At 40.7% G+C, this 27,851-nt stretch overlaps 1 protein-coding gene across 1 annotated transcript in view; it reads left to right on the top strand.

Annotated features, from left to right (window-relative positions):
- PDE7B (phosphodiesterase 7B) overlaps window positions 1–27,851 on the top strand; it is a 266,850-nt gene that overhangs the window by 113,250 nt on the left and 125,749 nt on the right. The gene's annotated exons all lie outside the window — the stretch shown is intronic.

Genomic DNA, 27,851 nt, shown 5'->3' on the forward strand with positions numbered 1-27,851 from the left:
CTAAGAACGTGGCCATGGTTTACTGTGGATAAAATATACACAACAACATCTTACTCAACTTTTTGCTTAGTAGCTTACAGCTGCCACAGGATGCTTCCTCTCAGAGGGCACAAATCTACAGCTACACCAACCTGTGTGGTTTAGCTTTGAACGATGAGTGGATGAGAAAATTGAAGGACAAAAATCATGTAACATTCAACTACTACTGGCTGAGCTAAAATCTCCTCTTTTCCTGCCCTCTGTTACACAGGGGTTACCAGGATAATTTTCTTGGTGAGTCTCAGTCACAAAAGGGATTTGAGGAAAAGAAAATAAACACAGATGAAAGATGTATTTGTTTTAGAGTGTAGTGGAAGAGTTGGCCAGAGGAGTCCAGCACAATGTGACTGTGACATTCCCCAGGGTACAATCTGGACTGTTGAACAGCTGTGTCCCCTTAATTCTCTAGCCTGGAATGCCTCTGACACTGCTTTGCTGTCCGAACATCCACTCCTGACTTGTTCACACAGCCTTCAGCATGTAAATTTGCTCATGTATTTAGCTGGGAGTGCTCTGAGCAGCTACTCATGAATTACAAACAGGGTGACACCTGCAAATTCCTGGTCTCAGCCTTGTCTCCTAGACATGAGCATCTTGTACTGCTCAGTACCCTTCTGAACAGTACAAAATCATAGAAAGTCCATCGTTTCATCAAAGGAAAATGATAGTGCACCAGCCTTGCTATCCCAAATAGAGTTGCCTACACACTTCAATCCAAACACACTCATTGAGATAAAACAATAAGATAGGTTTATTAACTACAGAAAGATAGATTTTAAGTGATTACAAGCAATGATGCATAAAAGGATTAGTTACAAAAAGAAAAACACAAGCTAGTATTTAACAAGCTAAAGGAACTTAAAAGCAAAAGGTTTTATCTCACCATATGCTGCTGCAGTCTGTACTAGCAGAAAAGCCTTCCAGCTAGGACCACCGCTTCCTGAGTTCAATGGTGGTTTCTTTGTCTTTTGAGGATTGTAGCTGCCATGAGCAGAGATGGAGGCGGGGGGAGAGAGGTGAATTGGAGGCCACTGTCTCTCATTCTTGTACCACTCTCCCATCTTTGAGGATTACTCCCAGTTGGGGTGCATGGACTCCCATGCATACATGGTCTCTTGTGGACATGAGGTTTGAGCAGTCCCCATGATGAAATGTAAATTTCGTGTTTACTCCTTTTCCCCTGCTGCAGAATGGCCGCTTAAGCAAGTGGTAGCTCAGGGTGTTGGCCTGTCCCTTGGTCCTGAGAAACTGGTTTGGGACTGCTTTTCCTAAACTTGGAGCATGTTACAGTATGTTATACAGTAGAAACTTATAACTTTACTTTCAATGTTGGTACACATATTTTACTATGACAATAATGTTCAGCAGGTTGAGTTTTCAAATGATACCTCACAAGGCATACGTTGTACAAAATTTATCATAGTCTTGTAAAAGTGGTGACCATAATAGTATAGACACATAGTGACACAATTGCCATGCCATTTATTCCTTTTTAAACAGACCTCCTTTGCACGTGAGCAGTACACAGCAGAGCTGTGATGTCTGTCTGGAGGAGATTTTTGTACAACTTTTTCCTGTTTTGGCAGTATGATACATAAACTAACTCTTCCCTTTCTGCTGCACTGCACCAAAGATGAAACATTAGGGCCTGAGATGTTAAGGATATGAAAGATGCAGCAGAGGTAAGGCACCCATTAGATATTGAAGGGTTAATTCTTTCAGTAAATTAAGTGTTTGTAAAAGAAATTCTAGACTTGAGAAGGAGGTATGTGCGTGAGTAGGAAGTGGAGTCGTCATACCCAGGGCTTGCTTTCCTTTATTACCAGTTAGACATCAGTAGTTTACCAGACTCATGGAACAGAAATTCTACTTGTTACTGTGGATGCATGTGAGTTCTGAGGACAATATATGCTAATATCTTTCCAGCTAAAGAATATTCCGATGTCTGTAGAAAAGTTTTTTTTATTTTTAACCCTTTTGTATTAAAAAGAAGAAAAATAACCCTGGCACAAAGCAGTGAGCTCATTTAAGTTCAAAAACTTTGCTTCCCTGTTTCACTTTATTGTTATGTGAAGAGAGAGACTGGAAGCCACTGTATGTAACAACAGACACTGACCTTCTGCTTCGCAAATGGTTTTTTAAAAATGCAATACATCTTCCCTTCTGTTTCATGCAGTGTCCACACCATTTCCTCCAAAATATCTTTTTTTTTTGCTTTCTCAGTTATAAAATCCTTGAAAGTTGTGTGCTCTAACTCAGACTGAAAACTATTTGTTTGAGACTCAAACTCACCTGACAATCTCAGTCCTAGGTCAGCAGGTGGAGTTTTGAAGGTAATGGGTCATAGAATTGTCTATTCATCCACGAGCATGAAAAGATTTTCACAGAATGAGGGTGTCATTCAGGTGTTATATAATTTGGAGCATTGCCATCTGGCAACTCAGCTGTAACATCCTATCAGTTCAATCTTTGAAGTTCAGTCCTCTCAGTTCAATCTTCCTAGCAGAGCATCTGAGGTCTTTTCACATCATATGAGTGTGGTACATCCTACTTGTCACCACAGTTTTGTCTCATCTGTTTTGGTTGCTCATCGCTTTCCTTCTTCACTAAAAGATGCTTCAAAATTTGGGCTTAAATAGGCTTTGTTCCTCAAGGAAGATTGTTGGTGACTTATACATGAAACCAGTGAATGGGGGGAGAGAAACAAGTTTTTGAAAGGCTGTTACATTAAGCTGAAAATCATTCTAGTGCACAGAGTGACTAGGTTGCTTCATTAATGTTTTGTTATGAGTTTTGCAAGCAGAATTCATGGCATACGTGATCTGGCACTGCAGTGATTTGAGACAAGAACTGATAGAATCTTATGGAAGAACTAAAGACTCTCTGTATTCTGAGGCCTTGACTATAAACTCCTATTGGGGTTGCAGGCAGGAGACCCATAGAGGGGGACAGACAAGAAAAGAAAGGGAAGGAGAAAGAGGCAGAGGCCTTTGAGAGCAGGAAGTAGCCATAGTCAGGGGTAGGGTAGTTGGAGGACAGTGGACATTTGGGATGGGGGGACCCAACTCCAGGCAAAATGGAATGGCTGGGACCAAAGTGGAATGGCTGGGACACTGCATGACACTGAGAACAGCAAGTTCTCATTCTTCATGGACAGCACATGGTGGAGCAAGGGGGGCTACCTGACTTAGGCTGATGGTCTCTTAGGGTATGACTACACAGGAAGCACTGCAGCAGCGAGTCTCAAAGCCCAGGTTTACAGTTTTGAGCTCATGCTGCAGTGTTGAAAGCAGCTGTGTAGACATTTGGGCACAGGCTCTGAAGCCCACCCCATCTCCTACATTTCACAGCCCGAGCTCCAGCCTGAGCCCAAACATCTACACAGCTACGTCTAGCACCATAGTGCAAGCCCTAGTCTGTCGACCTGGCTCTGAGACTCACTGCCACAGGCTCCTGCTTGCTGTGTAGACATACCCATCGTGGTTGGGGAAGAAATACTGACGGGGACCTGAATGGATCATGTGTACTTGCGGGATCTGGTGCCTCATGGCATTTTTCACTCATCCTCTAAAAATCTTTAGGACTAGCTCTGCCGAAGGGCCATAATAACGGTGATGAAAACAGCAGTTAAAGAGCATTGAATGATTAGGGAATTTCTGAAACAGCACATTATAACTACTCCCTCCCAACATTCAAGTTACAGAAGGAGATTCAGTTTGGGGGGGGGAGGAAGGAATGCTTATCCAGAGCATTGTCCCACAATTTCAGCCTGAATTCTAAATGTCTTGGCTTTAATGTGTATATATAATATGTATGTGAGCATTAAATACACTTAAATGGACGTCTGTAATGTAATAATGTAATGCATATTAAGCTGCAATAAGTGGGTGGAACACGACTGTATTATATAACAAGAGTTATGTACAGTACAGCAGTGACAAAGAACAAAACTTATATAAATCTTGCTAAAATGGATGTACCCAACCAAATGTGAAAAAAAAAATCCATGACATGGTGTGAATGATCCCAGCTAAGAAACATGACTCTCTTTTACTTAGCTCTTAAATCTTTTCCAACAAAAGTTAAAACCTCAGGCTGTGATTACGGGTGACCAGCAGGAGACATCTTAAAGGGAACATCCTCTATTTTCAGAACACCCTTCATTTTCAGCTGTTCATTGCATCCTGAAAATCAGACCCCTCTAAATTGTCTCACATTGGGTTCCCAAAAGCTGAGGCAGCCAAAATCAGCAGTCATTTTTGAAAATTTAGGCCTGTGTTCTAACATCTACTGATTCACAGAAGTAGGAGGATTTAATATCCATATTTTAAAAATGGTATATTTGGATTTTTTCTTATGTAAACAACCAGTTATTTAAAATGGGAATAAATGTCTGCTGCAGGGTGGAAAAAGACACATTGGAAAGTACTCTTTGGGAAAACCCTTAGACTTTATAGTTACACGCTGAGGACAATTCTTTGAGACTGTATTAACTGCAACTGTCCAAGCAAGCCAACTGCTCTTGCTCTGAAATGGGAAGAAAGCCCTATCTTTTGTCTTTTCCTCACCCCGTACTGGACACACACATATCTGGAATGAATTAATAAAATGACTGCATTTGTGTCCTGGTTTTTTTTTGTTTTTTTTTTAGTTTCTCAGCTCAGTTCATGTGAAAAAATGTAAGTACTACACATCTTATCATATAGCAAACCATGTAACCTGGGCAGCATCAGTGTGAACAGCACCCATTTTGTACCCGGTAGGACAGAAAATGATTTGCTTGCAGATCATTTCAATGCCATAGTACCTGTTGCAAATAATGAGAGGAAAGATAAAGCAGTTTCTGGTGCAGTATATCCATTTCTTTTCTTGCAAGGTGGCATGTGTGTGTCGTCTTGATACCATGCCCCAGTCTCCAAGCAGCCCCAGAACCTTGGAATCTGTGAAGCAGATATTGAACTGCTTGGAAATGCACTACTTTTGTCCTCTGCAATAGCAGGTCCACCACTAACAGCAAGGTTAAAGTTAAAGATGAAGACAACATGCCCTGTGTTAAATGAAGGGAAATGATTTCTTACATGAAATTGGTGAGAGGAAAAACTGAGGCCCTGACCGCTTGTGATCATTAAAGAGCCCACAACACTTTTGTTAAGGATTGGGTTCTTAGTGCCAGTGTCCTGGCCAAATTTTAGTTTGGGCCACTGCATTCAGTCTACTATAAATTTTCCCTTGGTATTTAATTGCGTATGCTGCTGCTATATACACATCCTGCCCAAACCATACTGTAGTCATGCTGCATGCTTTTAAATGGCTATGTTCCATCTCAGTGCTGGTCACTTTTCAGTAATGGGTGAAGGGCATGGTTCCTGTATACCAGATGTAAAAATCTGTGAAGAACTTTGTCAGAATAAAAGGAACTACATATGTGCATGCAAGATATTATTTATTATTGTTAAATAAAAGGAGCCAAATCCAGGGGCATGCTTAGTGCCTGTTGAAAACATGCAATTTCCATTGACTTCCCTGGCATTTAAAGAGACTCAGCACCTGTCTGGATTTGGCTCAAAGAGATTTGATTCCTGCAGACTTGAGGTGGCTTGAGGTCACACAAGCTTTGATGGAGGTAATGCAGGACTGCCAATGATAGTTAACTTGTCTTGCAACCAGTGAAAAATGATTGAAGTGATTGAATGTATTTTTCCTCCTGCCTCCCTGAAAAACTTCATACATTTTAAACATTTGTGATTTATTTGTACTATCCTGCCAATGACACCCGAGCCATTTGAGGCAAGAGAGTAGTTATAAATCATAATAGCTAGGGATAATCACTGGGTCCACCCTTTTGAAAATACAGACTAAAGCTTCTATCTAAGATAGTTGGGTGGCTTCCATTACTATACTATCTGAGCACCACACAATCTTCAGTGCATCTATCCTCTCAACACCCTTGTGAGATAGGGAAGTGCTTTTATCCCCATTTTACCTAGGGGGAACTGAGATAGAAAGAAGCTAAGTGACTTGCATACGGTCATACACAAAGTATGAGGTGAAGAAGGGAACTGCACCCTGGTCTCTGTCTAATGCCAGAACTACGAGACCATTCTTCCTCTCTGAGGCAGTTATTAATCTTTATCATCAACTTCATTCCTATTCAATCATTGGCCTCCCTGCTTAGTCTGCCAGCAAGCATTCTAATTGTTATGATGGTGTGCCTGTTGTGGACCCTTGTCCATGTGGAACAGGACTGAGACCACCAACTCTAGTCACATAAGCCACCAAGTAGCCACCATTTATATGGTAGTGACCTTGGGTGACTATCACTGTGGTTTGGATTACTTTACTACTAATAATCCATAATCATCATTTGTATTATAATACATTTGCTTTGATCAAACTTCATAGGCTTTTCCAAATCAAACAAACCAAGTCCTGCCAGCATCAACACCACATAAAAAATAATAGGAATTATATGTGAAAATACGGCACTACTTTTCAGCACATTCGGGGTCATCCTGTGCTAAAGACTCCATAGCAGTAAGAGCCTAATCTAATGCATAATTCACTGTCCTTTGTACTATCTCTATGAGAATCATAAAGGAGAGGAGAGGGAAATGAACACAATGAATAAAGTGAACACCCATCCTGGAAAGCATGGATATTATGAGAGGTGGTAAAACACATACAACTTTGAAATTTAGTAAGTTCTATGCGTTAGAACAGCTACTGCAAAAGATTATTTTGCAGAGGTTTAATGTCTTGTCTTATTTTATCACATACATACTTTTAGTATTGTTGATGCATTAAATTTGGGGAGGAGCAAACCTCAGAAGCTTTGGTGATTTAGTTCCATTCACATAAGCATCTAGAATTCTGAATGCTTATTTCAATTTATCCAACACCTTTGGCTTGGAAATCAGACTGGAAACCTCAAGCCAGAATCTTTCTCATGAGATTTCCTGGCTTCTGCCTAACTGGAAATAGCACAATGGCAGCTTTTTCCTCAGTATTTTGGTCCTTCCACTTCTGGTCCCAGTAGAAACTGAGGAGCACAGCAGTCTACAGTTTATTTATTATAAAAAGTAGTGGAACATTTTTTAACATCAAAATAAATAAATAATTTGGTTAAGTTTGAATTTTGGCCAACCATATGATCAGTTCCACCTAGGCAGTGACTGAACAGTTTACTGCTGCTTCGTGCGGTTTGTCTGTGCAAAACATGCTTATGTTGTTACCGCCTAGTTTTCCCTCCCATCCCTCCCTTTTTGTTTTACACCCACCTAATGAATCTTCTGTTTAGTTGCTGCACGAACTGTCTGTACAATAGCTAGTACACTCAGGGTCTGACCTAGTTGAGATCTTCAGGCACTACTCTAATATTAATAATAATTTTATCCAAATTGATTTGCCCCTCCCTAACTGAAATATATTTGCATTTGTCAGACAATTTTTTTTTAAATAGGCAAGTAAGAAAACTACATTTTGTTTGGTGCTTCATACAAAACGGTAACCTTAATGTGATGTGTATGCTGAATAAAATCTTTATTTCTCTATAAGACTTCAAAATCTCAGATACAAAATTAGTCACTCTTTTTCATCTTATGAAGAAACAATGTAACAGAATCTTCTCTTGACCCATGTCAAATTGCAATTTTTGTTAGCCACCAGTGCTAAGTTATGCTAAAGTAAACTATGTATGTGGCATAATTAAACACAGGTCTTGACGTTCAATTACCTGCCCAGTAAGTGTCTGACTCTTTTATTATCTCTTTCATTTAAAAAAAAAGTAACTGTGGCAAATGCTAGTGATCACTGACTGTATTTAGTGCTCTTTCACCATTCATTCCCTCTCTTTGGTCTCTCTAATTTACTATTGGCTGAAGAAGGAACTCCATGTCCGTTCCTCTTATCACAGTCCATCACATTCCTTGGTCTTCTGCCTCAGTAGAGGGGAATGAATTGCAGAGCTACTAAGGCTGTCTCTCACTAGGGTTGGTGGAAAGTTATTTGAGACTGTTATGGGGATTGCCCTACTGCTCTCTGATCTATACCATGTACAACACAAATGTAAGCACACAAACTTACAATCTGTGCATGCATATATATAAGCATATGCACACACCCAGACTGCCCAGGGGTGGTTTCTGCTGCTTCATAATGTCAAAAGCAAAATGTTTGAAAAATGTAAATGTTAGACCTGGTTAAAAAACATTTAGATAGAAAAAAAAATCCATCAGTTTTGTCAAAATTGAAACATTTTGATGAAGTTTTTGATGGGAAAAAGTCTAAATCATGTTGACTTTTTCACTTTGTTTCACTAATGCTGAAACATTTCATTTCAATGGGGTAAAACATTTCATTTTGACTTTACCCTTTCAATTTGTTTCTACTTTCATTTTATATTAAGATATTCATCAATACTTATAATATATAATATAAAATATTAAATATAATGTATAACATTGTAACATTAGACATGTTTACCTTAGCCAAATAAACATTGTGACACTATCAAAATGAATTAATTCAATGCTGTTGAGACAAAATGATTCAATCATTCTGAATATAAAATGTTTAGAATTTTCATTCTATGGAAATTGTGCATTTTGTTCTGATTCTGAACACAATTTTTTTTTTGAAATATTGGCATTTCCAGGGGAATAGAAATTCTGGGGTTTGTTTGTTTTTACCTGCTCTAGTTAATATTTTTCTTATGTCAGCAACTGTATTTATGTCAGCCGTTGAACTTAGGAATGATATTTATTAAAAGAGACTGGTCAATTCACAACAGAGAAGTGGAACTAGCAGGCAGTCATAGATTGGCATACATTACTGTTTAAGCTGTAACTAGAAAAGGGAAATGTATATTCATGCCAAAATGAGACTAACCAGTAAGTACACACCCAGGGTCACATTCTGTCCTCAGAGACATGCATGCAGCTCCCACTGGAGTTACACATGCACAGCTGCAGGTTCAATTAAAAACCTGGGATGTAGTTTTTTTTAAAAATCAACTGATGTAAAGACAAATGTCAGCAAAAGAGGTGCAATTAATTTTCCAATTCATTGGCACAGGAAGCTAGTAGCATAACAGGGTGAAGCTCTTCTAATATTTGATGTTTTTTCACTAGTCACACAATCTGGTAAAAGTTATATCACTCCTTGCATGCTAACCCTACTAAATTGTTTCCTGTGCCAATGTTCCAATTGAATTTGGCAATATTTGGAAGATTTCTTTCTCATTCTGAAAAAACAAAGTTAACTGTGGTTGAAATCAGTCTCATCTGGTATTACTTGACAACTGATATGCTTTTTTTAAATGACAAAAAAAACTATGTTAAAATAATATCATGACAATGAGTTTAACTGAAGCCTGTATAGAGAGATCTATTAGAGTTCAGAATCAGTCCCCAATAAAAGTTGTGGAAACACTATTACTTGAGTCATTTGAATTTACACTGGAAAATATACATAGGAATATTCCATAAGAAACAAACTAGCATTGGCAAGAGGATGGGATAGAGGACCTTCTTCTGTCTCTGATTTCTGTGATTCTAGAAAACAGTAATGAGCACTTCTATAGCATCTTCCATTGGCAGATCTCAAAGCACTAGACAAATATTAATGAATTAGTCCTCAAAACACAGTGCCATGCACACGGTGAATATTAAAGTTTCATGAGATTTTGTCCCCAGAAGTTCCATCCTTTGAGCACTGAAGTTTCCTTGCCTTGCCCCTTGGCAAGCAAGAATTATTTCCATTTCTCTGAGCATGATCGGTGCTTTTTAGGCATTAGAAGTGGTGTCATCTTGGCCAGCACCTACCTACATAGAGGCAGCACAATGTGCTATCATGCTGGGAGTCTGAATTGGGTTCCTGAGCTGAGTCTTTCACTACTTAGTTATGGCTGGCAGAGGCTAGCCGGTTTCCCCCTGACCACTTAGCCCTCAGGAAGGGAGTGCCTCTTATCACTAACAAGCAACCCCCTCTGGCTGATCATCAGCCTGGCAAAGATGAATAGGGGAAGAATCATATCTAAGCCAACCGTAACTGAAATGGCAAATTGAATTTTTATAAAGACAGCAAAAAGAGGATCCTAGAGGACAAACCCGTAAAAGGCTTTGCAGCCTCTGGTGCATCCACATGAAAGCAGGTATCCTCTTACACTATGTTTTGACACCAGTCCCCTGCCCATTGTATTATGCAGAGGTCATGTCTGTGCCTCTGATGATAAATGACAATATATAAGTAGTCACTGAGTATTAAGACTTGGCCAAGTCAAAAGAAGAGGAATCCTGATGCCTGGGTTTGAAATCATTTTTACTTATGAGATAACTCATCCTCGCTTCCCACATCCAAGGTAAGATTAAAGTCTTGTGAGGCAGAACAATTTATTTGTGAAGTTACTGATTTGTAGTCAGTTTAGAAAATTATAATGCAAGCCACAGAAAAATGTATAGAGAGGAAAATATATTCCCTGCGACTGTGGAGTTATTGAACAGATAATTTAAGGGCGCAGAGAAACTTCCCTGGATTTTCCTTTTAAAAGCTTCTAAGGTCCTGGGACAACTTGGATACTGGTGGAGGGAGGCACCTTTTGGATGTCTTGTGTGTAGGTTTGGAAGGATTAGATTTGTATTGGTAAATGTCGATTAAACATCGGTTTCACCAAACACACACAAACTTATGAAAAATATTTCCATTGCTGATCATCAAAATTGACAGCTAGGCAAAATAAGCAAAATGTCATTTGAGAATTTATTAGAGTTTGATTTAAAGTTGATTTAGAGATTTGTAGGTGATGTTGACAATTTGTCTTTTTAATTGTTATAAAGGTTTAATGTTTTGAATTTCAGTGTCTGCTGTTATTAAATAATTGTTTGATACCCTCATAATTTCCTGCAACTGTAAAAGTTTAAAGTGATAATTTTTAAAATGCTTAAAAACCATAATTTTGCATAACTATAAAATTATAAATAGATTAAAAATAGGAAAAAATGCTTTAAAATAATCAATATTATCCATCAAAATTATTTTAAAAATTTGAATTCTGCCATGCCTACATCTGTGTAAACAACATGCATATTTTGCTTTGTAGATAGTGTAAGGAAAGAAATGTCTGTGTACATCCAGTACAGTATTTACAAACCCCAATAACAAAACTAAAGCTGTGGCTACACTACAAGCTAGGGGCACAATTCCCATGTCGCATAGACATACTTCTGCTAGCTGTCATCTGAGCTAGCATGCTAAAAATAGTATTATAGCTGCAGTAGCATGAACGGGGCAGTGACAGCACATGCTAGCAGCCCTGAGTTCATACCCACAGGGTTCGGGCGGGTTTGTACTCAGGGTGGCTAGCACTGTGCTGCCTCTGCCTCTGCAGCTACACTACTATTTTTAGCATGCTAGCTCATATGAGAGCTAGCATGAGTGTGTCTGCACAAGCTGGGAATCACACCCGTACCTCATAAGGTAGACATAGCCTTTATGATGTCTTTTAGTAAAGCTTTTGATGTTGCTGTTTGTTCAGTTGGGGAAGATTTAAATATTATGTGTATTTTATAATAGAAATATATTTCTATCATGCACTGTGCAGTGTTCTGAACAATGATGTGTAATTGTGTGGAATGAACCATTGAGAATTGAGAACTTGGAAAACATTTACTGTTTTACATATTGTCAGGGTGTCTTGGAAAGCACACTGCAGCTGGAACTCAATTACTGAGAGCAGTCTGTCCAAATAACTCTGAGAGAAACATTTTTCCAGAAGCCTTCTTTCCATCTGCAAATGTAGAGGGTGCCATTAACCAGTTGTAGATCAGTGTTCATCAAGGACCTTTCAATACTGTCACTGAGCTTTTTCTTACCATTTCTCTCTGTAGCATTACCATCAGTTCTACTCCTCCAGTGGTAGCAAAGGTGGGAGCTCTACTATAGACAAGGCACCAGCATCTGCTTGCATTATCACCACATTGTTTACAGTTGCTTTCAGCAGGGTAACTTGCCTACACTAGTGTTGTCATTGTTGCTAACACCAGAAGAACTGCACTGGAACCAAAGCAATGGTGAGAAATGCTAAGAAAATGCTCATTGTAGATACAGCCCAGTTCTTCCGTCCTGAGAATCTAGCTCAGGGGGAGTTTAGTTTAACCACAAGTATGTTTGTGCATCGTTGTTAGCACTTTCCCACGGTTTCCTGGATGCAGCTCTGGTCCATCCCAGCAGCAAATTACGCATATTACTGTCATGTACGGAGGAAACTAGGGTAAGCAGCCTTGTGTGAGACAACAAACAACCTCTGTTATGGGACCTCTCGCTGACATGGTGACATTGCATTATCAGCGAGCATATGTGCAGATGGAACGGGGACACATCAAGTGTGGTTATAGACTGAAAATGACGAATATTGGTACTACAAAGTACCATAAATAATTATATTGTTCATCTTCATTGCGTTCAGTGTACAAATTTAACTGCCAACCATGGAAACTCAATCTGGGATCTGAAATTAAAGCTGGGTTCTCCCTGCTTTTTACTTCAACACCAATACTAAAGATTCAGAAATCAGAATTTGTCTGACAGTTTTACTGATGATGCAAGAGGCAGAATAGACTCCAGTTCAGTCTACTATAGCCTTATTGGCTCCTGCATTGCAAACAGAAATTCATTTTTTCTCTTTGGGAGAAAACTGTCCTTGTGCAGAGGGCCAGCATGAGGCCTGTCTGTCACTAAAGACCCATGTAAACTCTCAAACTTGGCATAAATGGGCTCTGTATGGGGTTGAATTTCACCCTAAATTGGTAAAGTCAGCAAATATAAATTCAAGACAGTGAGCAGATACTCTGCAGATTTAGGAAGTGCAGCATTCTAAATATTTAAAAACTTAGGAAAAATGTTCAGCTGTAATGTCAAAGAAAGGCATTTCATTTTAAACAATGCTTCTAGTCAAGAGACAGGATTATTTTGTCTTGTTTTCAAAGGTGAAAAGAAAGATTAAGTGATCAGCTCTTTGTAACATCTGAAGTTATCTCATTTCCAAGCGAATGAGCTTCCCTACAGTTATTACAGTATTCATGCCCCATTTACTGTTGCTGTACTTTTCTTTCTAGGAAAGAATGTTAAGCCAGAGATCACCTAATTTGCCAACATTCTAGATACACAGTGTTTATCGTCCTGAAGGAAATAAGTAAAAGATCTTTCTGAGTTCACAGCCAATCTCCACACTGTCTGCTCCAGAAGATATGTAATCCTATGGGCATCTTTGGCCCATTTTTTTGTCAATGGCATTACTTAGACTTACTACTGCCAATGGCAGGAGTGACACCAGATACTTGCTCTGGGCAAATCAGCCACTACCACCTACTGATCAGGGTAAGTAGCAGCTGAAAGAGAAAACACATTTGGAGTGCAGCAAATCATGTCTGTCAGTTTTGGCTCCATAATTGTTAGACATTTCGGCCCTCATTCAGCAAGGTATTTAACCATATGCCTAATTTTAAGCACATTAGTAATCATATTCACTTCAATGAGATTATGCATATGCTTATATAACCGGGATGGGAGATGTGAGGCAAAATGCAGTATAACTATACATTGTCTGGCTATACTGAAAAAAAGACAGGAGACACTGGATATGGTTTAACCAGGATGCAACTTTATTATTAGATGTCTGAGATTACCTGGCAGATAAAAGATGTACAGAACAGGTAACTCCATGATCATTTCAATATCTAGCCAGGGGCTTCTGCCAGCCCCTCCTTTTTCTATCCTAGTCCCCAGCCAATCCATTGCTGGAACCTTATCATCCCTCTCCTCAAATGAGGGTTAAGGTGAGCTATAAAGGAAGGGGATTGACTCCCTGCCATGCCAGTTATAGAAGCCCTGGACTCCCTCCCCGCCCCGTTTCACTCGTTTAAACAAACACCTCCTTTAATTCCTTTACCAAGCCATTTATCCAGTAACGGTCTCCCTTTCCTACAGCGTTCCTGCACTGGACATCCGCCCCATACTGGCATAATAAATTGTGACATCGTCACTTAACTCGCTTCCCTACCCATCTTAACACATCCCCTTCTGAACCTTCTGTGGGGAAGGCAAAAAATTCCCACTCCAACTTGGCCAATCTGGTGGTGAAGGAAAAATTCCTTCCCAGCCCCCCTAGAAAGGAGCAGCTAGCACAATGCCCACAGATGGTCCCAATCAAACCTGTCACTTCCAAGGGGTGGGAAGATAGGTGCTGCCCCATCTGGTCTGGGGAAAAGGGCTTGGGCTTGGGCTTGCCCTTTATTAATTTCCCAGCCCTTCCGGTCCCTGAGAGAGGGTCATCATCACCATGCAGCGTCTGTGCCTCTCTCTCACCCCTACCCTTACAGCGATATACTCAGGGGTGAAAGTAAAACTGAGCTCTTACCAGTACGGGGCCAGCTATGCCCCCGCCCCCAGAAGGGGCAGGACCTCAGGCGGAAGGGGCGGGGCTGGGGTCAGCATCCCCCAACCAGCCCAGGGCTCCAGCGGCGATTTAAAGGGCCCGGGACTCCAGCCGCAGCAGCGGCTGCCGGAGCCCCGGGCCCTTTTAAATCATGGCCCCGGGGCAGCTACTTCTTTTGTCCTCCCCCACCCCGCATCAGCCACCGTGGGGGGCAAAAGGGGCAATGATATTAAAGCCCTGCCACAGCAGCGCTTTAACATTGCTGCCCCTTTTGCGCCCCCCATCGGCAGCACTGCCAGGTCGTCGCTGCCCCTTCTGCAGACCCCCATTGGCGGCCTTGCTTTAAGCAGGGTTCTTAAAGCACTGCCGCGGCAGCACTTTAAAGTCAGCGGTACGGGCCGGTTCTGGCGGCTACTTTTTACCGGCACACCATACCGGCCTGTACCACCTTACTTTCACCCCTGGATATACTCCTTCCTCCAGCAAGCCAGACAACGGCCCCCACTCTCCCCACTTAAGGTGCAGTGCAATCACTCCCCTTCTTCCTGCGCCTCAGCTTAACTCTTTGCTAAAGCGCAGGTTGGGTTCTGGCTTTTCAGAAAGCATTACACAGAGTTAAACCTCGGGGTTCTTGTTTGTAAAACCCTGAAAAATAGATGTTAATAGTCCCCAGTCCATTTCAAAGAGAGACCATCATGCACTTTCTTAGTAAAACAAACATTTAATTCACATAAAACACATTGTGAATAGTATAAAATAATGTAAATAGTATTTGGAATACTCTGTATAACTTTTAAACAAAAGCTATCAGACAGTAGAACTACCAGTGTTCCTTATACAGGCTTCCCCCTTTTGTTTCTATTAAAAATATTCAAATGTAAGGTTCCAATGTAACATTTTCTATACGTTAGCACACACATCAGAACACACTCCCTTCTGATCTTCTCTCAGAAATGACTTCTTAGTCTTTATAGTGTGGCCACAGGGTACGTCACCTGGGCTGCTTAGAGTTTGAGAAGAATGGGAGCATCTCAATTCTTTCCCACACACTTCAGAACCTGGTCAGCAAACAAACAGTCTGGGGCTCCACAGCTAGGAGCATTCCAGCCCTCGGATTAACACCTAGCTCGTCCTCTCAGTTGCTGGTAAAACAGAAATCTGCAGCCTGTATCCAAAGTGGCACAGTGATTGGGATCGGCATATAAAATATCAGCTTCCTGGATCTCTGTGAGTATGTCTACACTGCAATAAAAGATCTGTGGCACAGCCATGGCTGGCCTGGGTCAGCTAATTCAGGCTTGCAGGGCTCAGGCTGTGGAGCTAAAAAATGCAGCGTAAACATTCAGGCTTGGGCTGCAGCCCGGGCTCTGAGATCCCGGGATGGGTCTCAAAGTCCGAACATCTACACTGCTATTTTAGCCCTGCAGCCTGAACCCCTCAAGCCTGGATCAATTGACTGAGGCCTGAGACTCGGCTATGTGGCTTTTTTATTGCCGTGTAGACGTTCTATTGCAGTGTAGAGTTACCCTATAAGCCCTCACTTTATAGGCACCATCTTTTCCCCTTCAGCCCAGCTAAGTCAGACAAGAATTCACGAACCCCCATGTCCCTAAGTGCTGCTTGTTCTTTGTCTGTAGCTGAGGCAGAATCTCCATTTACAGCAATTAACTGGTAGCTAAATGTAATTTTCACAGACTCTGTAGCCACTAGAAGTGCCAAATGCTCCTCTGAGGTTTCCTTCTAGGTCCATAAAACACGCTGAAGTGGACCAACACTATCCTAGTGGGATGCTTCCATACTAAATAAAGCTACAATAGCACTCACCTCTGTCCGGCGTGGTACAGGGATCGGGACCCAGCGCTCACAGCAAACACATCTCTTACTCCTGCGTTACTCATTGAGGGGGGGACAAACAATAACAGAAAATGTGGAAATGGCAAAAGTGCTAAATGACTTTTTTGTTTCTGTTTTCACCCAAAAGGTTAATAGCGATTGGATGTCTAACAGAGTGAACGCCAGTGAAAGTGAGATAGGATCAGAGAATAAAATAGAGAAAGAACAAGTTAAAAATAACTTAAACAAGTTAGATGTCTTCAAGTTACCAGGGCCTGACAAAATACATCCTAGAATAGTCGAGGAGCTGGATGAGGCGATATCTGAGCCACTAGCAATTAACTTCGAAGAGTCAAGAAAATGGGAGAGATTCCGGAGGACTGGAAAAGGGCAAATGTAGTGCCAATCTATAAAAGAGAAGAAGGTCAACCCAGTGAATTACAGACCAGTCAGCTTAACTTCAGTACCTGGAAAGATAATGGAGCAAATAATTAAGCAATTAATTTGCAAACACCTAAAAGCTAATCAAGTGATAAGTAACAGTCAGCATGGATTTGTCAAGAACAAATTGTGTCAAACCAACCTAATAGCTTTCTTTGATGGGTAACAAGCCTTGAGGATGGGGGGAAGTGGTAGATATGGTATATCTTAAGTTTACTAAGGCTTTTGATAGTGTCTCACATGACCTTCTCATAAACAAACTAGGGAATTCCAGCCTAGATGGAGCTACTATAAGATGGGTGCATAACTGGTTGGAAAACCATTCCTAGAGAGTAGTTATCAGTGGTTCACAGTCAAGCTGGAAGGGCATATCAAGTGGGGTCCTAGAGGGATTGGTTCTGGGTCTGCTTCTGTTCAATACCTTCATCACTGATTTAGATAATGGCATAGAGAGCACACTTATAAAATGTGCAGATGATACCAAGCTGGGAGGGGTCGCAAGCACTTTGGAGGATACGATTAAAATTCAAAATGATCTGGACAAACTGGAGAAATGGTCTGAAGTAAATAGGATGAAATTCAATAAGGACAAGTGCAAAGTGCTCCACTTAGGAAGGAAGAATCAGTTACACACATACAAAATGGGAAATGACTGCCTGGAAAGGAGTACTGCGGAAAGGGATCTGGGGGTCATAGTGGATTACAAGCTAAATATGAGTCAATAGTGTTTCAAAAAAAAAAGCAAACATAATTCTGGGATGTATTCTTCCACTCTACTGTGCGCTGATTAGGCTCAACTGAAGTATTTTGTCCAGTTCTGGGTGCCTCATTTCAGGAAAGATGTGGACAAATTGGAGAAAGTCCAGAGAAGAGCAACAAAAATGATTAAAGGTCTAGAAAACATGACCTATAAGGGAAGATTGAAAAATTGGATTTGTTTAGTCTGGAGAAGAGAAGACCGAGAGGGAACATGACAGCGGTTTTCAAGTACATGAAAGGTCGTTACAAGGAGGCAAGAGAAAAATTGTTCTCATTAACCTATGAGGATCGGATAGGACTTAAATTGCAGCAAGGGTGGTTTAGGTTGGACATTAGGAAAAAGATCCTAACTGTCAGGGTGGCTAAGCATTGGAATAACTTGCCTAGGAAGGTTGTGGAATCTCCGCCATTGGAGGTTTTTAAGAGCAGGTTGGACAAACACCTGTCTGGAATGGTCTAGATAATAATTAGTCCTGCCATGAGTGCAGGGGACTGGGCTAGAAGACCTCTCAAGGTCCCTTCCAGTCCTAAGATTCTGTGACTCTATAATTAGCTACTGAGTCCACAGGGCTGTTTTAACTCCTGTATCTGAACCTTTCCCCTCTAATTGACTCAGCAGTCAGAAGATAACTAGGCTATGACCTGCCATGTGGGTTGCCCACAATGAAAACTTCCTGCACAGCCTCAGAACAGTTACTGAACAAGTTCTAGAAGTTTCTGATTCTGAGTTATCCTGCCCTACTCTCTACATGTGTGCAAAAACACAGAGTATCCAACTATGTCATACCTAGGGTACAATCTAGACTAGTGAGTAGCTGTGTCGCCCCTGCCCTCTAACCTAGGGTGCCCTTTACATTGCTTTGCTGTTGTTGCTTCCACTCCTGGACTGTTCACAGTCAGCCTCTCGCATGTAAATCACTCCCAATTATGTCTGTGTGCACTTGCAACCTGCCACTCTTTCTTACCTGTTGTCCCTACCATTTCCTTTCCTATGTGCATATAGTTTCCACACCTACTGTGGGAGAATCTAAGCACCAAAGTCACCATGCTGACCTTTTCTTAATTTTCCAAAGAAGGCAATGGAAAATTTACATAACTTCACTGTTTCCAATTTGTTCTGAAGTTCTGTTTATTCCTTTACCCCAGGCATTTTTGTTTTGCTAGTAGTACAAATTGTTAATCATCAAATGTGCAATCTCTGTGGGTAGTGAAGCAAGAGACTCAGCGCCTCACCCTCTTGAACTCAAATAATCTTCTTGCCTCCATTCCAAAAACCTTCTCCCCAGCAGCCTAGTCCAGTGCTCAATGAAGTCAATCGAAAGGTCCCTGTTCATTTGGAGTTGCACCCTGGACCCATAGAATAATATGGTCTGTCTCCTCTGGCTAGATTTTGGACATCCCGCAGTATGGTGCTCACCTTAAATGAGTCCCTCTATTAAGTGGTGCTGCACCCAGAAAAAGGTAATAACAGACAGTGAATCCCATTATTCTTAGTAGAGGTTCATCTCACTAGTCTTGATTGCTGCAGTTACAAGATGTTGCACCAGCTGAACATGCATTCAAAGACTGATTAAAGCATAACCCTGTGCCCCAAATATGGATAGATGGTTGTTTCTTGGAGGTCCTCTGTCCAAGTACTGACCAAGCCTAACTCTATTTAGATTGTGAAATCTGGCTCAGTTGCAGTACAAGGTGGGGTGGCTGAATTTGGGTATATACATATTGCACGTTGGGAGGAAAATGTATTTAAAAATGGATGTTTGCCTCCGTTTCCCTTGTGCATATGTGTGTGTCTGTGTGTATATATCTATATCTATCTATAGAGATCGATATATAGCTATATAGATATAGATGTATTAGGGCTGTCAATTAATTGCAGTTAACTCAGTGATTGACTCAAAACAAATTAATTACAATTAATTGCAGTTTTGATTACAGTTAGGACTAATTGTTGCTACCTTTTCTTGAATATTCTAAATGTTCTACATGTGTTTCAGCGTAATCTCTCTCTTCAGTATGCGTTACTGTTAAAGCAGATAACTGCAGTGTCCATGCATCATCAGTCAGGTGTGCCATGACTCCAAGATAGCTGTCATTGCTCAAGGATGTCCAGAGATCACTAGTCAAAGCAACAGCTAGTACAATTTTTTCAGAAGCTCCAACTTTGTAGTCTTCTTGTTGTGATATAGGTCATGTATTCGTGATGCAATGGTTCCTCGGGAGGGCAAGATGGATGACTAATTGGAAGATGCACTTTGAATAACATCTCTCAGCCCTCTGTTGTTTACAGTGTTGAGTGGTGTGCAGTCGATAGTTATCCACTTAGTAATAGCACTGGTTAAGTTGTTGTACTTCGTTTGATCCATGAGCTTGTAGCGATCCTGAAACTCTGTAAACATATTCTGCCAAGGCTGGTGTGATTCATTTGCTGTTGACGGGTTATCTGTACCACAAGAACTGGAGGTGAAAGCATGTTTAGCATGTAGGTGGTACTGCAGATTTGAAGTACTTCAATGGTATTGGAACTTAGCTTTGCAATCGCTATATATAATCGTCTTTTTATCTAGTACAATCAAAACTGTGATTAATTGTGACTAACTTTTTTAATCGCTTGACAGCCCTTTATCAAGCTCAGTCTTGAAACAAGTTAGTTTTTTTGCCCCCACTACTCCCCTTGGAAGGCTGTTCCAGAACTTCACTTCTCTAATGGTTAGAAACTTTCATCTAACTTTCATCTAACTTGTAATTAAGCCTAAACTTGTTGATGGCCAGTTTATTTCCATTTGTTCTTGTACTACCACTGGCCCTTAACTTAAATAGCATCTCTCTCTCCTTGATGTTTATTCCTCAAATGTACTTATAGAGAGCAAACATACTTCCCCTCAGCCTTCGTTTTGTAAGGCTAAACAAGCCAAGATCCTGAAGTCTCCTCTTGTAAGGCAGTTTCTCCATTACTCTGATCATCCTAGCAGCCCTTCTCTGAACCTGTTCCAGTTTGAAGTCATCTTTGTTAAACATGGAGGACCAGAATTGCACCTAGTATTACAGATGAGGTCTCAGCTGTGTCTTGTACAATGGTAATAACACTTCCCTATCTCTGAAATACCTCGCCTGATGCATCCTAGGATTAAATTAGCCTTTTTCACAGCTGCATCACATTGGCAGCTCATAGTCATCAACACCCAGGTCTTAATCCTCCTCTGTCACTTCCGACTGATAAGTCCCCATGACCTTTCACTTTGCACTAAGACTGTCAATTAAGGATTAATTCACAGCACAATTAACACATTAATTTTTAACACATTAATTCCACTCTAGAGGCAGCAGGGGGCTGGAGCCCCAAGCTCCACAGACAGCAGGGAGCAAGTTTTCTTGGAAATATTTGGGAGGAGGAGAATGCAAATGCCCACCTCAACACCTGGTCTTTTGAAGCTTCAGCCTGGGGAGAGGACTTCTGTCTACAAATTGCCTTTACCCAGGATCAAAAGGTCCAAAGGCCACAAAGAACTAACTCACAGACTCATGAGTGTTCTTGTTAATAAGGAGTTATTAACTTGTAGCCATAGGGGGTTGTGAAATTTCAAGGACTGTTCACCTGCCAGAGCTCTTGTTGGAGTTGGGCTGATCTCTGGTGAGCTTACTAGTATGTGTGTAAGGGGGGTATATGTTTTCTCTGTAATGCTTTTACCTTAAGAATACCTGTGCTTGCTTAGGAAGAACTGTTTGATAACCTAACCATGAACATTTCACTATTTACAGTCTCTGAGGAAGGAAAGCAAAGCAGGCCTGCTGAGGCAGTGTGCATTGCTGGGGAATTCACAGTGTAAACAGGGAACTGTGCAGCCTGAAGATACCCAGAGTCAGGAGAGAAAGAGATGTGGGTCTCTGCCCAAGAGAGGTGATGGCTGAGGACCCAGGAGTCTAGAGTGGATGCCCATGCTGGACCATGAGAGGGAAATACAAGTGCAGTTGCCACAAATGGAGACATCCCACATCTTGGAAAAAAATTAGACAGACAAATTGGATGGGGAAAGCAATAAAAATAACAGGAGCATTGGAAAAAATGGGATGCAATAAGGAAAAGTTAACAGAGATGAGCATGTTCAGTCTAGAAGAGACACATAATAGCTGTCCACAAATAAGTGGCACCTCGGTCTCTTCTATTCCCTGGCTGTAGCACACAATAGTTTAGTCTCTTGAGGACTGAACTGCTTTAGTCTAACTCAAGTTATTGGGCTTAATATGGGTATCTGGATGAAATTTAATGGCCTGTGAAATATAGATCAGACTAGATGATCCAATGGTCCCTTCTGGCTTTAAACTCTAAACCTATAAGTAAAGAGGTATTCATAAATAATCAAGAAATAACAATACAGAGGATTGGGAGCAATTATTCTCATTAGTCAGTAAGGATAGATAAGAAGTAATGTGCTTACACTGCTTTTCCGAGTATTTAACTTACATTTTTCCTGCTATAGTTTAAGTTGTTAAGTCAATGGAACAAACTGTCAAGGGTGATTGGGGAACCTCACCTTCAAGGCTGTGCACAAGTCTGCCTGCCTACATTTCTTCTTTGATCTTCCACACATCATCTATATGTCACTCTTCTCTCCTATGTGCATCCTTCACCCACTCCCGTTTTTGTTTTCTTGTCTTTCTTTTCAAGCCACTGCACACATGCAGAACTTTCTCTCATCACATATGCCAAGTGCCTTCCTCCATCTGCAGATCCCTCCTCTTCCTTTAACACCCAGTTCCATGTAGCTTTCTACAGTCAGTGCCACACACACATGCTGTCTCCACTCATTCTTGATGTTGGACAATTATCCCACTTATTGCATCTTCATGAATTAAGGACCCTCAAGACAGGGATAACGGCAAGATTTTCAAAAGTTACTAGTGATTTGGGGTGACTCTATTTTGGGGGCCCAACTTGAGATACTTTCAAGGGGCCTGATTTTCAGAGGATGGGCGCTAAATACTTTCTGAAAATCAGGCTCCCTTTAAGGTGTCTCAAGTTGGACCTCCAAAAATTGGGGCACCTGAAATCACTAGTCACTTTTGAAAACCTTGGCTTTTTTTTTTTACATGTTCAAAATATCATGTATAGTGTAAACCGATAATAAAAGTCATTAGCTGTGTCAAGACATCTGTTCGGGAATGTTTAAGAATAACTAAATCAGCCAAGGTGTAGTGAGGTGGATTAGATCAGTGGGTCTCAACCTTTCCATACTACTGTACCCTTTTCGGAAGTCTGATTTCTCGTGTACCCCTAAGTTTCACCTCAATTAAAAACTACTTGCTTACAAAATCAGACATAAAAATACAAGTGTCACAGCACACGATTACTGAAATATTGCTTACATTCTCATTTTTACCATATAATTATAAAATAAATAAATTGCGATATAAATACTGTACTTACATTTCAGGGTATAGTATATAGAGCAGTATAAACAAGTTGTTGTCTATATGGCATTTTAGTTTGTACTGACTTCGCTAGTGCTTTTTATATAACCTGTTGTAAAACTAGGCAAATATCTAGATGAGTTGAAGTACCCACAGAAGACCTCTGTGTACCCTGAGGAGTACACATACCCCTGGTTGAGAACTACTGGATTAGATGACCCACTGGAGGTCACTTCCAGTCCTAATCAGTCTGGGTTTTGGTTTTGTTTACATGTATACACCAAGGAAGAAGTCCCCCTTTCCAAGCAGCAGCAGCTGCTGGAAAGAAAGAACAGGAATAAGGCTATTGGTCTTCTGCTTTTGCTCTATTAACACAAATGGCCAAAGACAGCTGAATGCTAAGGAAGCCTTCAGCAAAGCTGCAGATTGGAGGTTCCACTATCACTTACGGTACTAGGGAGCGGGAGGAGGTCATCTCTGGGGAACGAGGCTTAGGGTGGGTGCGGGGGGGAAGGGGAGAGAATCAAGGATCTTTATTCAGCATTACTTTACAGCTTTTGTGCGCCTGGACTGATTTGTTGTGGGAGAGCTGTTGGAGACAGTAGATTTGGCACTGGCCATGGCAGCTGAGAGCCAAGAGAGAAGTTCTATGCCAGCTTAAACCCTGGCTTCATTCTTTCTCTCTCTTCCACCCCCTCCCCCCGCATTCCTCCCCTTCCCCCCCCCCCACCCCACCCCACTTTGAAGGACAGAAGAGAAAGAAGGTGAGAGAGAAACTTGCAATGAAAACCAGAGCACTGGGTTAATGAAGCCCATGCAGGCTGCAATAGACTGGAAAGATACACACGAGGCACTTACTCTACCATCTCGCATGCAGTTCTGCTGCTGCTGCCGCCCTTACTACATAGCTTAAAAGGAATAAGCAAACAAGTAAAACTTTTTAAGAGATACCAATTGTGAAACACAAGCCATGAATCTGTCAGCTTATTCTCTTCCCTTTTCCCCCACCTCCCTCTTCTTTTCCTCGAGCCTTTTTCAATTCTCATGCCTATCTGTGAAAATGTACACTGCCTTGTCAGGTTTTCAGAACTGACTCATTTCACCTATTTGCTGCTAAAGAGGAATTGGGGCCAAAGCTATTATATTTATATTGTAATTGCTTAACCTTCTTTTACACAGAGCCATAAAGTAGTACATTTAGTAGCAACAGCAAATGACCCATCTTTAGTCTGTGGTTTGTTTAAAATCTGGCCCACACTGATATGGAAGCAGGGAAGTTTTAGGTGAGCTGAGCTTGTTCAGTGATTTTTTTTTTTAATTCAGTAACAAATGGTTGGGCACATTTCCCTGTGTTTTGCATTCATTGTGCATTTGTGATGCTCATTTTTCCTGAGTGGGGTGAAAAATACTGTCTTGGGGTCAGCCCCCCCCCAACTTGTGAAAATCAACATATCTCAATTGAAATCAATGGACCTATGATAATTGACACCAATTGAGGCTGTGACCCCCTGACATAAAACCTCTCAAGCTAGTGCTGAAGGAGATTCTTTGATGATTCATGGGTTTGGAAGAACATTATCTCATTATAAACATTCCTCTTCAGCAGCTCTGAGCAAGCTGGCCCCTTTCTTATGATGAAGAAGCCAAAAGAAATGTTAGCCAGCGCAACCAAAATCTTTTGTCAAGTAGGATGAATAAACTCTGGATTCCAGCTAATTATGAGGCACCTGTTCAGTGATAAACCTACTCTTATCATTCTGTAAAATGTAGGTTCTCAAGGTGCAGTTCAGAAACAGGATGCAATCCATTTGCATCCGACGAAGTGGGTATTCACCCACGAAAGCTCATGCTGCAAAATGTCTGTTAGTCTATAAGGTGCCACAGGATTCTTTGCTGCTTTTTGGGGATGCAATAAGTTTCCCATCAAACACACTTGTATTCCAGGACTGTGTCCCCATTTCAGTCTTGTATGTGAATATCCATTTGTGGTACTGCCAGGACTAAAGTTGAATATTTTTTGGCTCACTGGCAGTTCTGAAAAAAAAATTGTTTCAGGTCAAACAAAACATTGTGTTTAAATTTTGGGCATTTGTTAACATTTTTAAAATATCATTAAAGGAAATTTCTAAATGAAGTCATTTCAAATAGAAACATTTCCTTTCATAACTAACAAAATGAAACATTTCAAATTTTTTTTACAATTTGTTTAGGGTTTTTTGACCAAAACAAATCAGCAAAATTGATGCAAATTCGCAAAGTGTTTCAGTGTCACCAAATCTGCATTTTTTGCCAAAAAGAGTCTTGGTCAAAGATTTTTGCCAGCTCTAATCAGGACAACCGGGGAGATGCAGCTTATCCAGGAGCTTTGTCAGTGTTAGCTATTGAACCACTGATTTTGGCCTGACTTGCCAGTATTAATTCCCAGCTGTCTTCACTCAGGCAAAGCAAAGACCTTCAAAAAGTGCATTCTTTCTATGAGTCCAAATGGTGACCCTCAAACTGACCAGTGGCACCTAGAAAGAACTACATTCTGCCAAGAGCAGCAGGTTTTACATGCCCTAGTTTCTCTAGGAGAAGTATGTCTTGTGTGTGTTAGAGCTATTATATATATATGGTAATTTTAAAATAAAGTAGTTGGCATGACAACTGGTCAGATTTTCAACCTGGTTTTCACTAGGCCTCCTCTGTCCTCCCCTGCCATCTGAACAATTGCAGGTGCAAATAACTATAAAAAGAGTGAAGGTCGTTTGAATTCTATCTACTTGATTCCATTCACAAATTAGGTACACAGCTGCCTGCAATGCAGACACAAATTTGCAACCCCCAATTTTGAGGATGCAAAAAGCAAGACCAGCTCTTGAAAAACTAGAAGAAGGTAACAAAGAGCTGAAAGAAAGCAGTGGTGGCAGACCACAGAAAGTTTGGTGATTCAGGTTGGATGTGTGGTTTGTTTAAGCACCTAAATGTTCAGATGCTTATCTCAAGCTATCCAGACTTCTTTGGTCTACAAATATTGAGCTGGACATCTGAAAACCAGCTTTCTTGATTTCTTGTACTTTCTGTTTCCCACCAAGCTGGAAATACCACAAGGACAGTCTTTCTTTCACAGTACTTTGGCACTTCTGCTTCTTGTTCCAGCTGGGATCAGGAAGTGAAGAGGTGAACAAAAAAGAAAAATAATAATTGGGAAAAAGTTAACTGAAAATTTTTGTATCTCAGAATTTTTTTTTTTTAAATCAGCCTGGGTTTAATTTGCACATTAGGCAATGGTCTGGGTCATTTCTTACTTTAGTTAAACCAGTTCACTCCTCCTTAACAGAAACATTGTTCCTTTAAGAAGCTTCAGTGACTTGCTCCAATAATAGAAAAACAACATGAAACAATCAAAATAAAGCTACTGAAATTATTTCAAGTTGGGATAAAACAATAACACTGGTCCTTGTCATGAAAGTGCAGCCCTGTGTTCTATGAATGTGTCAGTGCTTGTGGTGTATTACATCTATTTGTTTTCTTTGTTCTTAACCCCTTTGTTCCAAGGGTCAGGATATCCTGATGCTAAGCGCTCCTGCAAAATAACATTACAACAACAATGGTATAACACTTAGGGAGCACTTCACTTTTTTTAAACCAGGGCTACCTAAAAGTACTGACTAGTTAGATCATATTCAACAAATATGCTAATAATACAGCACCATGACCCACATTAAAAATAACCATATTTTTGAAGAACATTGCTGTCTCTAGTCTGAAGTGGGAACAGAAAGGTAAACATGGCAAAGGATGCTAGAACAGTGGAAATATCATGCTGCTCCTGTTGATGTTGGCATAACAAGGAAAAACTTGTGCATTCTGTTTTTTATACTTAAGGATGTTAACTTTCAATCCTTTCACTTGGATTCCGCCCCCCCTCCCCAAAAAAAAGAAAAAAAAAAAGGAAGAACCTGTTTGTTTGCCAGTTTATTTTTCCATCTGGAAAAGAAACAGGACACTGAATTTAACCAGGAAAGAGTAAGTCTATTATCTATGGATAAGAGGAAAAATTAAAATGCATGTTAAAATTCCTGTTAAGTGAACTTTCTGTGGTTTTATTCAAAATAAAAAAGTAGATGGAAGGAACTGATGGCGTGGAGACAGTTTACTGTACCTACACCCCTAAACAAGCACCAAGGCTGAATGATAACCCAGCACTAAAAGGAATAGAGATTAAGAATGCAGACTGTATCAGAACAATGAAAATGCCAGACAAAATAAAGGGTCCTGCTACTTGGGGATGTGAAGCAAAAGGGAGAAGAAGGGATTGTTCTAACAGCTGTCTAACAAACAATGCTCAGACATGTTTAAAAATGTCCCAGTAACCCCATTTGCTAGTGAAAGTGCTTCAGCTACAATACCTCACCTCATTTCTGTGTGTGACAGAGCTGTTCAGAGTAGACACTAGGCATCTTTTGTTTTGTCTTTAAAGGTTGGCAATAATAATTGTCTTCTGTGTACAATCAGTGAGTGATCGCTAGCCACCAGTTAACGTCCTCACATGAACTCATTCCTTCAGTCAGGTGGAGCCTTGCACCTAGCAGCCAAAATAATATGTCCGCAGTGGGACCTCCCATGGAAAAGTGGAATTTCAACAACTTAATTTCCCTTGCAAGTCAAGCCCTGGCATTCCTTTCTTTCTTTCTTTTATGATTATTTTTCTTCAAAAATGAAATTTAAAACCAGAGCTGTTTGTTAAGATTACACAACAGCACCAGACTTGTGAATGCAGATCTTCCCGCTTTCCTGATTCACTTCTTTCACAGTTAGCTTTGGAATGTGAATCAATGTTATTTCCCTTGCAGCTGAAGGGCAGCTAAGGTTACAAAGGGATTTGACTAATAGGCCAAAACTCCCTTTGGGTTTGCTGAGAACCAAATGACAGAAAGGAGGAAGAAGACGGAGGTGGGTG

Source organism: Mauremys mutica, chromosome 3 (assembly GCF_020497125.1).
Source record: "Mauremys mutica isolate MM-2020 ecotype Southern chromosome 3, ASM2049712v1, whole genome shotgun sequence".
Classification (NCBI taxonomy): Eukaryota; Metazoa; Chordata; order Testudines; family Geoemydidae; genus Mauremys; species Mauremys mutica.